We start from the raw sequence: 12,407 nt of genomic DNA, 5'->3' as shown, positions 1-12,407 counted from the left end.
CGCCGTCCCCCGGTGGTGGTGGTGGTGGACTGGTGGTGGTGGTGGGCGCGGAGGGAAGCGACAAGGGGAGGAGGGGGTAAAAAAAAAAGCTACTTGGATCGGTAACATTACAATTCTCAGAAGTTTAAGATGCACCATTAAAATTCATCTATTTTGAGATCTACCATTATAATTCATCGTTTCACTGAGTTTCGCCATTTTCTATGTCTTTCAGCTGATTGGGCCCACTGGCAGTCGTATGCGCACTGTGCTATTTTCTGTATGGACGATTTTGTCCCCGTCCGAAGATGAAAGAGGCATGCGTTGCGCCCGTGGCCCCATCTCTCAGTCCCTTCTCCTCCTCGCGCTCACTCTGTCTCTCACTCGTCCTCCCGACGTAGCGACGGCGGGTGAACCCTAACCCTAGCCGCCGGCGTCCTAGAGCCCGCGCCCGCGCCCGAGTCAGCTGCCGCCGCCGGCGTCCTTGAGCCTACGCCCGTGCCTGAGTCAGCTACCGCCGCCGGCGTCCTGGCGCCCGCGCCCGAGCTGTACTCCCGTGGCCCCATCTCTTGGTTTGTAGGCTCTGCTCCGTGGCTGCGCCTAGCTTTTGAAGCCATGGCGGGGCAGTGGACTGGAAGCCCGATGAAGGTACCTTCGACGGGCTCGAGCGCGACGGGCAGCGGCAGAAGGGAGTGCCCTTATTGCCATGTTCCTTTGGTCTGGATCCAGAGCAAGCAGCCGACGATAAAGGGTCAGTGGTTTCTCACGTGCCCGTACAACATTAAAGTTATGATTCTTGACATTGTTGACCTCACTGTGTCTGTTGATGCTACTCTGATTGATGCTTTTTGTGTGCAGGGTGATCATACTACATGTGGCTTCATCTGCTCTGAGTTGCAGATTGAGGCCTTGGAAGCAAGGGAAAGCCGGTAGCATACTGGTAAGGAGACATCAGCTGACTGTTATGCCGAGTTGAAGGAAGAATTGCAAGAGTTGAAGCAAACTGTGGATAGTGTAGTAGCTGATCTGTGGAAACTGAAGGTCCAACCTGCTGAGCCGAAGCCTAAGCTGGACACGAAGAAATGCCATATTGTGCTTGATTGTTCAGTTGTATTGTATCGCCAGTTATTTTGGCTTTGTAGGTGTCCTGATTGGTGCATTTGTTGTTGCTGTCATGTGGAAGTGAACAGCTAGAATATGTGTTAGTCAGCTAATATAAGTGTGGGTTGGTTGTGTTGGAGTTGTGGCTCCCTGTTTCTTTTGTGTATTGATGAGGTCCAAACCTTCTGATTAAGTTACAAATCTGTGGTTAGCTTCTAGTGAGCTCAACTTGATCTGTGGTAGCTTAACTTGATCTGTGGTCGCCATGTTTGAGCAAAGCTTGTGTTCATCTTTTCAGTATTCAACAACTTTAGATGTAATTGTTAACAAAAAATGAATAAATGTCAATGTTGGTTACAGACTACATATCAAATTGTTGATGTATGGGTATAGATCTTACATGTAGAGATGTAACAAGTGTAACAATGCATTATGGAGGTTCAGGTGTGCCTTTTGTTTGTCCCTCAGGCAATTGTGTGGATTTGTAGCAGATTGGGGTTCTGATTCTGTCCAAGTGCTTATTCACAGTACTATAGCACTTTGCAGATGATTTGACACTATAGAAGAACTTTTGTGTGGATTTGTAGCAGATTGGGGTTTTGATTTATCTGCATGTTCTTGAGTAGAATATCGATAAAATCTAGGAGAACAGATGGAAGGAACCATAAATTCATCATCATTGAAAAGCTGAGACATCAGAATGGCCAACTGCCATCACCACATCCTCAGATTCTGATAATCCTCAACAGAACCTGTTTGCTTCAGAGCATCGAACCGTTTGAGCAACAGTTGATACTGATCTTTGTCAAAACAGTTCATGACCAACTCACAAAACTAGATTAGAGGTGACAAATGGAGTAATTGATGAACTGTTAGATGCAGATAAACAGAAGACTCGATGCAATAGCTCACTCACTAGCTACTCAAGCATTCCTAGTTCAGGTGCTGAAACAATGATCATGTTACCCTTCCAGTTGCCCCATAGGACTCAGCACCAAGACCAGTTCAACACTTAAACCCAACAAATGCACTTAAACCCAGTTCAACATAACAACATACCAGGTTCAACTGTTATTCTTACAACCATACAAGGTTTCAGCATACCAGGTTCACAACCATACATGGTTCCAGCATTCCAACTACAAGGTTACACAAAAGCATATCATAAACTAGGGTACCCCATAAACTACAACAAGAGCATATCATAAGCTGCTAATAAGCTCTAGTCTTCATAGACTAGCCTCCTAAGGCTACTAACAATAGTAGTAGGTGGGTTGGTTGTTGCCTTCTTGAGCTTCTTCTTGATGGGTGTCTTCTTCTTCTTTATTGTGACCTTCTTCTGCTTCTTCTGTTTCTTGCCTTGGGAGGGACCAGCTGCATTTGTTGGAGCTTGTTTCCTACATTTTAAAGGTGATATTACATATTGTGAAGTAAAAAACAAGACAGATTTAGTGCACAGAAACATACCTTTTGTTAGCCTTGTTCCTTGGTGGAGCTCTCTCACCATCTTCTCCAATCTCTGCCTCTTTACAAGTTTTTGAAAAGTGGCCAAAATCTTCACATCTCCTGCATTTGACCGTCTTTTTGGATGCCCTTTTCTCCAAGCAACCTCTATGCCTTTGAACCTTTGGTCTTCCTGCTCCTCTACCTAGTAATGGTGGAAACACTTTGAATCCAAGTTCCACAACAAGCCATTGTGACCTATCTGGGTTAGGTTCAATTATGTCCTCATAGGTTGCCTTGAACCTAGCCACTGAGCAACACTCATGGACAAAATCTTCAATTTTGACCCCTCTGTTGGACAGAATCTATGCCAAAGCATGTTTGCAGGGCTTCTTTGTCAACTGCCACTGCCTGCAGGAGCATTTCTAGTTCTACAAGTCAACTGTTTGTCTTTTCTGATTGTTCCACTCATCCAAGATGGTCACTTCTGCAATATCAACATCACTACTGATACCTTGACCACTTTGAGGTTATTGCTGATCAAGTTGAGCTCCTTCATCATATTTGGGAGTATTCCATCTGTACACTGCCTAGCAAGCATCTTCCTAGTGTATCTCTTCTCCATGATCAGCTCTCTGATTCTGTCAACTAATTCATGCAGTAGCAGCCCTTTGAACTTCTTTACTTGTGCATTGAAGCTCTCTGAAATATTATTTGTCAAGTAGTCACACTTGCTGTTTTATGAAAATGCACACCTATACCAGATCCTGTTGTGGTGCTCCTCAAGGTACTCAATGGCTTTAGGTGCAAACTCAAAAATTTTCTTCATGTGTCACTAAAATAGCCCTTGTGTGTAGCTTCTAGCTGCAGGGTACAAGTGATCAGTGAACACATCACCAGAATACTTCTTCAAAAAATTCTGATACAAATGCCTCATGCACTCTCTATTTTTAGCTTGTGGGAAGACAGACCCCACTACATTCTCTAGTCCTTTACATGCATCTGTACATATAACCAGATTTGGAACATCTCCTACAACCTTATGCAGCTGCTGCAAAAACCAATTCCAATTATCTTCAGTTTCTGACTCAAAAATTGCATAAGCTATATAGTACAACCAATTATGTCCATCCACACCAGTAGCTGAAGCTAACTGACCCCTGTATTTACCATGCAAATAGGAAGCATCTACCCCAATAAAAGGTCTACAACCAGATAAGAATCCATCCACACATGGTCTAAGAGCAACAAACATCCTCTTGAATCTGTTTTTGGTGCCAATCTTCTCTAACTCTATCTCTACTAAGCTACCAGGGGATACTTTCTTAATTTGAGCTTTCCAATTGAAAAGCAACTGAAAACTCTCCTCATATTTACCATGGATCTGCTCTAAAGCTACCTTCATACCTGACCATGCCTTGGAGTATTTCAACTTAATGCCATAGTCACCCTCCAATTTGTCCCTGCACTCAGTTGCATCTTTGGTTGGATTCTTCTTCAGCCAGTCTGCCAACCTATCTGCACACCAACCTTGGGTGGCCATCTTCCCTTCTCTGAGTTTTGTGGTAGGACAGTTGTGTTTAAAAGGTAGCCTTTTGATCTACACAAACAAATGCAATAGGACATTAGTTGCATAAATAACAAGTTTAATAACTTGTACCAACAGTAATTACAAAATTACCTCTATTGTCTTGCCATAAGAATTTCTAGAAGCATGTATACGCCAAGGACATCCCTCTGCTTTACACTTGGCAATAAATCTAGTAGGGTCAGTTTGCACACCAGCAAACTCAAAGCCTGTCTTCACTGCATAATGCCTAATTGCCTTCCTAAATGCAACAATATCAGGAAAGAGCCATCCTTTCACAATCTTGGGGTTTTCTGGAATCATGAATCACATGGACCTCCTGTGGATCTATATCATCAATCTCTACCTCAAGAGGAACACCTCCTTCAGCAGCACCACAATCATTTGCATCAGCATTAGCACATGGTTGTGGGTGAGAACTGTTAGCAGCCTATGCATTGTTAGTGTACTGATGAGGAGGTATTGGCATGTACATTCTCTCATCATCGACACCCACATACTCCTCCTCATTATCAAACATGTCTGGCTCCCTGTTAGGCTCTAGTTTAGGCTCTAAAGGATACTCTGCTCCTTCATCTGGCTCGGCAGTAGGCTTGGTAGCACGGCTAACAGGAGGATTAGGCTGCTCAGTAGGATCTGGAATAGGATTCTCATACCTATTGGGATCTGGACTACGATTCTCATACTCAACAGGAGGAATCACACAAAGAGGCTCTAGGGTAGCAAACTCATCAACATCTGTAAATTTTCTTTCAAAAACTCCTACAACAAGTTGGCAATGCATCTGATCGTTATACATTTCAAACACATCATTCAACTGGAAGTCATTAACTAGTCTGACGTCTTCACACATCCTTTTGTCAAAGAACCACACATAAGGACTCTGGGTAGGGGACCATTTGAACTGATTGGTCAAGTTTTGCATCAGCAACTCAAAAGTGAACGATCCTACCTCCACATCCCATTTAATCACACTACCCTTCGTGTAACCTTTCCTACCATTACTGTTTATAGTACAGAAACCTTCAACTTTAATCTCTAAGGAGAACAACCGAACCCTAGAAGCAAACAAACAATTCACAAATAAATACACTAGGGTCAGCGCAATTCCTCGACCTACTCGCATCGCTACTCAGACTAAAGAGATTGAAGGTTGGAGATCCATACCTCTCCTCGCCGTGCTCCATGTCCACGGGGTCAGCCATTGCGAGGTCGATGGAGAGGCTCCAATCGTCCGGGATCCGGGAGGCTGACTCGAGCGCGGGTGCAGGCTCCAGGACATCGGCGGCGGCAGCTGACTCGGGCGCGGGTGCGGGCTCCAGGACGCCGACGGCGGCAGCTGACTCGGGCGCGGGTGCGGGCTCTAGGACACCGACGGCGGCAGCTGACTCGGGCGCGGGCTCCAGGACACCGGCGGCTAGGGTTAGGGTTCACCCGCCGTCGCCGCGTCGGGAGGACGAGTGAGAGACAGAGTGAGCGCGAGGAGAAGAAGGGACTGAGAGATGGGGCCACGGGCGCAGCGCGGCCCTCTTTCATCTTCGGACGGGGGCAAAATCGTCCATACAGAAAATAGCACAGTGCGCATACGACTGCCAGTGGGCCAAAGCAGCTGGAAGACGTAGAAAATGACGAAACTCAGTGAAACGATGAATTATAATGGTAGATCTCAAAATAGACGAATTTTAATAGTATATCTCAAACTTCTGAGAATTGTAATGGTACCGATCCAAATAACTCGTTAAAAACGCGGCGGGGGAACCGGGCGGACGGGCAGTTTTTAACTCGCTCCGTTCCAAAATAAATCACTATAAAAACTTCTTAAATTTAACTAAATTTATAAAAAATACTAATAACATTTATATTTTTAAATAAGTTTATTATACAAATATATTCAGTGATTTATCTAATAATACTAATTATACACTATATATTAATATTTTTATATATATTTGGTCAATGTTTAATTGACATTTTTTATGGGATGGAGAGAGTAAATACTAGTAGTGTCCAGGTATTGTTTACTTCTACATCCACTTTCTCTCTCATCAGTTTATAAAAACAATTTTGAGGTATTATTTTTCCACCTTGTAAATATTTATTCCTACAAATTCCTCTTTTTGTTTGCCAAAAAATATCTATTGCTATGAATATAGGATCACGGTCCTGACAACACCCAAATGATTCCTACAAGTACTGCACTCCTTGGTCTAGCATTGTTTGTCTGATGCTGAAAACCTGGAAATCATGTGTTTTTTTTTATTACAAGGGCCATAAAACCTAACTAGCCCACTACTATGCTTAGATAAAATTGTTAAATGTGTACTAGCTAGTGACATTTGTCGATGTTCAAAATGACAAGTAAAACAGAAGCGGACGAGTTTTTTTTCTTCCCCTCATCCGTTTCTGTCGTGAGATTGACTTTACTATTGCACTCTGCATCATTATATCTGCCTAATCAGTTGAGGCAAGCCTGGATGCCTGATCCCTTTTTCCATCATCAATAATTTTCTTGTTGCACAACTTTTTTAAATTAAAAAGTTCATCAGGATGGAATCATTTTTTTAAAAAAAGTTAAAATATAAATTGATAGCTGAGAAGTAGGAGTAGGAGTTATGAAACATGGGCGGTTTGACTTTTTTTAGGCTGCATCAAAATAATACCGCAAATTCAATGGACCGAGTGAACAATAAGCTTACTAGTGCACACTAACCATCCTCAGAATATAATCAAAATTTTTAAAATTAAAATATAAATTCATAGCTGAGAAGGAGTAGTAGGAGTTATGAAACATGGGCGGTTTGACTTTTTTTAGGCTGCATCAATATTAACTTAATGCTGCAAATTCAATGGATCGAGTGAACAATAAGCTTACTAGTGCATTATATTAACTATGTCCTCTCCATGAAACGTGCACACTAATCAACGACGGCGTTCTGTTCCTTGATCAGTACTCATAGCGAATGCTGATTAACAAAATTGAAATGCCAAGTTGAGTGAATATGTTAATGTCTGACCGCCATAATTGGCGTTAGCATTTGAAAAGAAAATTGGTGTTATTGGCATCGTGCAAGCACTGTCAGTTTGTCACAAGCTCTACCTAACCATACCTGTATTACTTTAATCTCGGGTAATTTATGAGCTAGTTGTTTTGATCCGTGAATGGCTCACTTTGATGTTTGAAGTACCTTTTTTTTTTGTTTCTTTTGCAAGCAATTTAGGTCACTACAGTCGAGGATTCACTGTCAGTCCAGAACAACAGCTTGGGAAATCCTTCACGATATGATGAGCTGAAGCCTTAAGGGGATAAGTCTACAATCTAGCAAAAATATGTTTATCTTCAGGATGCAGAATCTAGTAGCTTCAGCAGGGAAATTTAAGGACGCAGCCGATAAGTAATTTAGTGCTTACCATTTATCCCAAAAATGAGTGGTTCATGCAATCATCTTACCATGATGCCATATTCTTTTCTTTCATTTTTCTTGATTAGCATCATTGACTTTTAGAGGCTTTTTCTTAAAATACTAATCAGACACTTTTAGTTGGTTTGATTTGAGAAGAGTTGTACCAGTTCTCTTCTTCTTTTTTCCCTCCCTCTCTATTTCCTTTTTCTTCTTCACATATGGGATATGACCAAAACTTGTAGGGGGTCTATTGTGTTCATGCCCACCCCTGGATGTATAATACCTTGTTATACTTTAATTTGTGCCCTTGAAAAAAGAGCTAGTTGAAGATTTATAAACATAAACCGTACCTATATAATTTTTGTTTTGTAAGTTGCAAATAAGATTAACCTATAGAGGGAGAGCCTGGCTAACTGAACTAACTAGGTTTAGAGGTGGAGAGAGCTCCCAAGAATATACACCACAGAAGACGAAAGACTGAACACGCTTTTGCCGACAAGTTGACTTACATTATCCACACACAACTCACCAAGTTGCATGCCTACGATAGTGGTGCAAGTACTGCCTATGTTTTTTTTTACATGCTGCAGAGGTTCACATGTTGTCGTCTCCAATACTGAGTTTCATTGCTACTTTACAAAACAATATCCTTACAATTGTGTTTATATACATGTTCAGATATTATTGGACGTACGCACTTGCATCACATAATCGATAACCCGCATATCAGGGGCCGTTGGCCGGGCTCCCCTGCCAGCCTGCCACTGATACGTAGTATAGATTTTGCATGTCTTCTGTCTTCTATAACTAAAAAGAACAAAATATGGATATCGTTTTGGTGCGATAATTGTCTTAGTTCGTCCGTCTGTCACCCCATGCGATCGATCCTACATCCCACGCTGTCCAACGGGTGAGCGAGAAAAGAAAATGCGCGATAGAAAAAAAAACTGTCCTGCGATCCCCAACTGCTTTGAAGAAAACAAATCGATCACCTGAGGCCACATGCATGAAAGGAAACAATACTCATGCATGGAAGGAAACAATAATCATGCATGAAAGAAAACAATAATCATGCATGGAAGGAAACAATAATCATGCATGAAAGAAAACAATAATCATGCATGGAAGGAAACAATAATCATGCATGAAACAATAATCATGCATGGAAGGAAACATCAGTGGTGCCAAATAAAAGATGTGTGTGTTATACATGGTGAGACTGGTGAACCTTCTGTAATAAAAGATGTGTGGGTTATACATGGTGAGACTGGTGAACCTTCTGTAATTTCCTAAACGAATATTCCCACCATTAGTATATAGGTCAATTCACTTGCGTTTCTTCGTGCTCCCATTAGCATATAATATGAAAGTATTATTGTGTTCATCATCATTTCCAATTGACTACTCCCATTAGCATATATTTTCTCTACCCCAAAATATAAGTCGATATGGGATGCGTGCAGGTCAAACTTTCTCAACTTTGACTAGGTTTGTAAAAAATACGTGCAACATTTATATCCCCAAATAAGTTTATTATGAAAATATATTCAATGTTCTATGTAATGATACTAATTATATATTATAAATATTAATATTCTTTTATATATAATTGGTCGAAGTTAAAAAAAGTTAACTTCTCGAGAAACAAGAATAAAATCTATTTTGGGACAGAGAGAGTATATGAAAATAGTGTTGAAAATATTTTAACAATCAAGTTCGTCTCTGTCTGATCGGTAAGCTTAGACATCATAATGGCATCAAAAATTTTGACTCTCATGGACACCCTCATGGATCAGTGCAAAGTATCCCCCAATTCTACAGCATACACAAATGGCAACCTTAAAGTTATGATATTTTCAAATGGTGGACAATAAAGACCATCTTAGACGTTCTGGTATTAGAGTATATACGTGCAGACACATAGGCATAGTAGTGTAAGTGAGCAGCCAGTAGGAGTCGAGAGTCAGGGGTGTTTGGATCCTAGGACTAAACTTTAGTCCCTGTCACATTTATTTTTTAATATCAATTAGGAGGACTAAACATGAGCTAATTATAAAACTAATTACATAAGTTGTGGCTAATTCGCTTGCCAGCGCCGTGTATAGGATGGTATAGAGATATGGTAAAACTTATTCGTGGATTTGTTGGCGCACGAAAGAAATAGATATCGGAAATCTCTTCCTGTCGGTATAAAAAATGATCTTAGCCGCATCACGGAAAGATCTACACAGTAGAGTTTGTGAGCCGCGATGCCATGCTCTCTGTGACTGTGTAAATTTCACGAACTTAGCTTTTTGGATTAAATGTCACTTTAACGTCGGTCATATACTTTTACAGTATTGTTATCTTATCGTGTGATCCGTGTGTTTTTAGTATAAAAGTTTAACTGTCCCGTAGCAACGTACGGGCACGAACCTATTTGCATATATACTCGAACTTGTGTGTACATGATTATATGAAGATGCAGCGAAACTTATTTATTGATTTATTGGCGCACGAAAGAAATGGATATCGTAGAATTCTTTTTGTCGATATAAAATATTATCTTAGCCATATCACGAAAAAGTCTATACAGTAGAGTTTGTGAGCCTGCGACGCCGCGCTCTTCGTGACTGTGTTAATTTCACGAACTTTGCTTTTTGAATTAAATGTCACTTTGATATCGGTATTTAATTTAACAGTATTGTTATCTTATCGTGCGATCCGTGCGTTTTTAGTACAAAAGATTTAGTTGTCCCGTAGCAACGCACGGACACGCTACCTAGTACAACTAAAAAGAACAAAGTGTGGACATTATTTTGGTGCGACAATTGCTTTGGTTCGTCCGTCTGCCACCCTATGCGATCGATCCCACCTCCGTGCGACAATCACGACAGTTGTTGATTTTTCTTGCATGTAGTTGTTGATTTTCCTTGTATGAGACCCGCGTGCGGTGGCAATCATGACAGCTTCCTTCCATGCAAAAGGAAGTGCTCCCTCGCGCGACCATCACGTCTGTTGTGATATAACTTTCTTACATGCAAAAAGAAACTACTATCAATCAATCAAATCAAATCAAATAAAAAATTATTCTCATCAAGAGGTTATGATTTTCCTTCATGCAAAACAACTTAACATGATTATCTACCACGTTGCGGTGGCGGTCGATCCATGCGGTGGCGGTCGCGCCGCCGGCTGACGGGAGGTGGCCGTTCACTGGCCTCAGCTAGCAAGAGGACAATCTCGCCCTCGCCCTAGTCGTCTAGGAGCTTGCAAGAGGTCAATCTCATGGGGTCGATTGAGCCCAGGCCGGGCACTTCGCTGATCGCTGCTAATTCCTCCTACTTTTTGTAGGAACGGGCATACATGATGCTGCCGGTGGCGAGTACGTGATCTCGAGGCCTTCGCGTGCCCCCTGTAGGACACCGAGGAGCTCGACGTTGCCGATAGGCTGGTGGCGCTCGTTGAAATCGGTGATTGTGAGTGTACAAACAAGTGTCAAAATTCAGTCAACCTTGATAATCTTTTTTTTCCTATTTTTGTATGGTGCTTAATCTGCCGTTGTACCATGGCGAGCCATTGAGTAGGATGATGTTGGGGACGATGATGAGGAAGAAGATGATGTGGTTCATACACCGTTGATATTTTCTATCTAATCTTTGCATGACTCGATTGTCACGTGTAATTTTGTACCTTCGGATAGTTTTATAAAAAAATACTAAGATTATTGCTGGTAATAATACAAACAGGGACTGGTTAAGGTAGTGAAATATCTTACCACATCATTTCTCTGAGCTCTAGAATTAATAAGGTGATAGTATGTACTACTGAATCGTAATCTTGAGCTGGTAGCCATAATTGGCTTCTTGCTAGAAAGAGATAGAATGCTAATCGAATTTACATAATCTTGTGATGATGTTCCCACCTCTGTGAACAAGCAGGCATGACAGTTTGGAAGAAACTAGCAGTGACTTGATATTTATCTTCTGTTGGTGAAGTGAAAGCTACAGCAACGGTTGGATTGTTCAGATAAGCAAGGGAAATGGTTGTTTTTGTTTCCCTGTTTTCTTTAGTTCAACAGACTTAATTTATGACTATGGCGCTGGTAATTTATGCATTCCATTAGACATCAATGATTTATTCGTGATTTGTCGCCTATAGATGTAAAATAACAATTATACTAATATCCATTGCTTTAATATTTGTCTGGTCTTTTCATGTTAAAATAACAATCATACTAACAATCATACTACTTAACAAATTTAGCAATTCAAATAAAAAATACATCTTTAGAGTTCGTAAATTTAAGTGGCATATATCCTGACAAAGTCAAGGCCGTTGGTGTATTTAACCCATTTCTGAATTATTAAGCTACCTTGATTGGTTCTCTACACGTTTGAGCTATATGAAACCGAAAGGAGTACTGCAGCTAAGCAGCCCCTTGCATGCATAGATTAGTATAATGTTTCTTATGAAACTCCGGCGTTGAATTCAGGGCATGTGCTCCCCCACGTCCCACTGAAACAACCACGACCATTCACTCTATTCAGTTAACACCACTCTCCTAGCATCTGAGATGCCATTCAGTTAACTACTTAACTCCTCCAATGATACTTGCTTCTCGAGCGGTTTAATTACCTGGGGGCTCGGAGACACATGAACACAGATGGGATCACGCTAAAATTTGTGCTGGTTGATGTGAGGCGAGCAGGTAGGGACAGAGAGACAGGTCCAGATTGGTGCGGCTAGCTGGCACAGCGACAACAGAGGCTTTGTCTGCTTCAGGCTCCGCGCAGCTTGCTTAGTTTAGTTTAGTTAGTTTAAGCTGTGGATTGAGCAATTTGCGGAGGAATAATTAAACTGATCAGTAAACCAAGATGCAAAACAAATGATTTTAAAAGTTGAAAGAGATTAAA

The 12,407-nt window shown here is 41.3% G+C and overlaps 1 pseudogene; it reads right to left on the bottom strand.

Annotated features, from left to right (window-relative positions):
- Nucleotides 1-2,888: 2,888 nt before the first annotated feature.
- Nucleotides 2,889-4,073, bottom strand: LOC136526365 (uncharacterized; annotated as a pseudogene).
- Nucleotides 4,074-12,407: the final 8,334 nt, after the last annotated feature.

The sequence above is a fragment of the Miscanthus floridulus genome, chromosome 19, assembly GCF_019320115.1.
Source record: "Miscanthus floridulus cultivar M001 chromosome 19, ASM1932011v1, whole genome shotgun sequence".
Classification (NCBI taxonomy): domain Eukaryota; kingdom Viridiplantae; phylum Streptophyta; class Magnoliopsida; order Poales; family Poaceae; genus Miscanthus; species Miscanthus floridulus.
Note: the sequence above shows the minus strand (reverse complement) of the source record. Positions and strands in the feature narration are given on the sequence as shown.